The sequence below is a fragment of the Frankliniella occidentalis genome, unplaced genomic scaffold, assembly GCF_000697945.3.
Source record: "Frankliniella occidentalis isolate FOCC.00 unplaced genomic scaffold, Focc_3.1 Scaffold82, whole genome shotgun sequence".
NCBI classification, from domain to species: Eukaryota; Metazoa; Arthropoda; class Insecta; order Thysanoptera; family Thripidae; genus Frankliniella; species Frankliniella occidentalis.
The window spans coordinates 820,958-824,188 of NW_026267212.1; the positions used below are offsets into that span (position 1 = coordinate 820,958).

Sequence of the window (3,231 nt, forward strand, 5' to 3'; positions counted from 1 at the left end):
AAAGGGGGAGGGGGGGGGCAAGGCAGGGAGGGCGTTACAGGTGGAGGTGGTCGCGTCCCCAGCAGGTGACTGAAGTCGACCGAGTGGCGCAATTTCGTCGTCCCGTCGCGGAGCGAAGGGGCGGGGAATACATTTTTCACTCCGTATTATTTCAACGGCGCGCCACTGGCAAAGCCAAATCCCGTGCCATGCATCAAAGTCCGTCGCCAACGCGAGCGGCATACATCTCGCGATGTGAAATGGAAAGGTTATGAGGCGGGGACGAAATGATGAAATGGGGCGCGTGGGGAAGAAGAGCGTGGGGGGAAGGGAGGGGGAGTTCAGGGTAGACCTTCACCCCGCCGCGCCCTCCTCTCATACCGGAGGCCTACAGGCGTGTCGAAAACAAAATCCTAAGAGAGATCGAGCAATTTCAATGACCGAACAGAACACAAACATGCGTACGACTCCGACAACCTTCAGGCGCGTCCTTGCGGACCTCGTACACAACAGACAACTAAAGGTCACATACTCACCGACCGACCCTCGCCGGCCCGTCGTGGAGCGAGGAAGGGGGTGGGGGTGAGAGGAATATTTCTAGGGTCGGAGAAGGGATCGTCCAGAAAGTACGTCCGTTATTTTAGATTCATTCGGCAAAATACGGGAGATCCGCGCCTGCGAGGCACAGGGTAGGCCACCCTGCAGTACACGCCTGCACTGAAGGCTGGATGTTGCCTACTGATCAGGCGCTATGGAACCTTGCATCGGCTGACCTTGGCAATGTTCGTAACGGCGATTGACGGACGTACATTCTGGATGATCCAGAAGCGGACTCTCTCCCAATGGACATATATTTTCTTTCCCAATTCGCTCCTCTCGAATAGAATATGTAATCGAATCCTCACCCGCAGGCGTGGAAGTAAGACCGTGAGGATAAATGGGGCGGGGGTGGGGGGCCCTTGCGCAAGGGGTGTGTACAAGTCCATTTATGTGGAAACTCATAGAACTCATAGAAATTCTAGCTGGAACTCAGGCTAATGATGGTGGCTGTACCCAAACAAAGTACTTTAAAACTTACTCAAAACAGTTCGTGGACGTGGACACGGACTGCCGGAGACAGTCGTGTTGCCACCCCCTCCCTCCTCCCCACGACCCTCCTAGAGTCGTCGTCGTGCCGGTCATGGAGAAGTCCTTCTCCATATTTGTGCCAGTGAAATGCCGGGACGCTGTGTTGCTGCGGTACGGCGGCCTAGCCGAGGGCGTGAACCGTCATACGGAGATAGCATGAAAATAAGCCACAACTTTAGACGTAAGACCAAACCAACGACCAGGCCCGCCCTTCCGCCAAACGAAGTTGCCAGCTCCGCTTCGCTCCGCCGGCAACTCCGTTCGGCAGGGGCCGGGCCTGCTTGGCCTGCCGGCGGCGATGGTCGGGCCTGCGGCCCGACCATTTCTGTCATACGATTTGCTGAAGAACATGATCGAATGATGTAGTCGAGAAGGGATGTAACGGTGAAGCACCGCGACTCCAACCCACCCTTCTGCTTAGAAAATGATTTTTGGGGTGGGGGGAGAGTTTCTTTCCTATTTTGCGGTTTTTAGGCCTTTGTCTACAACTTATTGCTCACTATGGCAATTTTTAGCTTATTTTCGTCAAAAAAGACCCTCTAGCGCCTAAACGGTTAGAGATAGAGGGGCTCTACTTTGACGAGTTACCCCATAGGAGATCATAAAAAAATACTTTTTTCCGACTTTTTTGACCTACTCCATTTTCTTTGATACCCCCTTTTAGCCGTTTAGGGGTGGTTGCCAGGATTTGCCGTAGGCGTTTCGTTTTCTAGGAGTGAACCTTAAGATCCCCTGAAAATTTGAAGTCTCTAGCACATCTCCTTCTTGTGGAACAGACAGACAGACACACAGACACACAGACAGACAGACAGACACACAGACAGACACGAGGTCGTTTGCATTAGCCCGCTGGGTAGCTTTTTCAAAGCAGAAGGGCGGGCTAAAAACTGCCAAACCCTTCCGTTTTTCACAATCCCCCCGCAGCAGAAGGCTGGAGACTTGCTAGAGAGCACGCTACACGCTACCTGCGCACAACTGCGTCACTCCCCCGACCCCCAGTAGGTAGGCAAAATGTCGTTTACCGTGATGTTTCATATATATTGTATTAAGGATATAAAATAACGGAACAGTTTAGTGAACTTTTAGAACATTTATTGCTCAGTAAACACAGACGCTCCATCACAGTGAAATGAGCCACACATTCTTATTGTCTATGATAGGTGCACGATGTGGATATTATCTGCATCATGTCTAGAGGAACATTCGAGCAATAAGCCTACAAAATCACAACATGAAAACATATCCAGATTCAGAAAGAAAAACTTTCATTCTTACTGGCACCAATACAAGGCTCCTTAAAATCTCTCTATGAGATTGTATCCTGCTCTTCCAGCTTTTCAGTTCAGTACATATGGCATATTGTAAAATAGTAGTAAGGCTGAACGCGTGGGTTAAATTTAAAACGATAAAAAAATGATGTTTTTTTTTTAAGTAGGAAAAAAGAACTGGGCATTGAAAACCATTGTTGGTACATAAGAAAACATTCTATACCCTGATTTTTACGATTCAACAAATATGAATAAATGCCAAAATCTAGATTTACAAGTTTCCACTAACACTGAATTTGAAATTAGCATTAACAGGTAAAAGTTTCATATCCTAATTTAGGAATTAAGGCAAACAGCAACACACTATACATCAGTAACTACTTAAAAATGTTTAAGATCGAGTTAACTTTGAAATGCGTTACCAAAAATTGTCATTCAAAATGTAGGTAAAAAAGATGTGACATTATTAATTGACACAAAGCCAAGAAATTGACAATGTGAAGCCTCTAAATTTTCACAAAGGGTACTAGCAAACTAACATAAAAATAAAGTATGAAAAACAAAATTAGTGGTTGAGTTCTTTTCGACATACCGGTACATATTTTGTTAATATCAAGTACCATTCATCCTACTTTTTGTAATGAAATTACTATTAGAAATCAACACAAATGGGTGTTTCCTGAAAATGGCGTTCTACTCACACTAAAATTACTTCCTCACTGTTCCATAATACTCAATCACTCAAACCCAAAAAGACAAAGACACTTTTTTTAAAGAAACCAACTTTCTAAAAATTTATTTTTCTTATGAGTGGGTAAAATAAACTAATACCCAACAATTAATTTCAAAATATTTT

At 45.7% G+C, this 3,231-nt stretch overlaps 1 protein-coding gene across 1 annotated transcript in view; it reads right to left on the reverse strand.

The window, feature by feature from the left end:
• Positions 1–2,177: 2,177 nt before the first annotated feature.
• The window catches only part of LOC113214566 (protein rogdi), a gene marked incomplete in the record, with an annotated part of 12,771 nt that continues 11,717 nt past the window's right edge, over positions 2,178–3,231 (reverse strand). The window contains 1 exon segment of the mRNA XM_026433977.2: positions 2,178–3,231.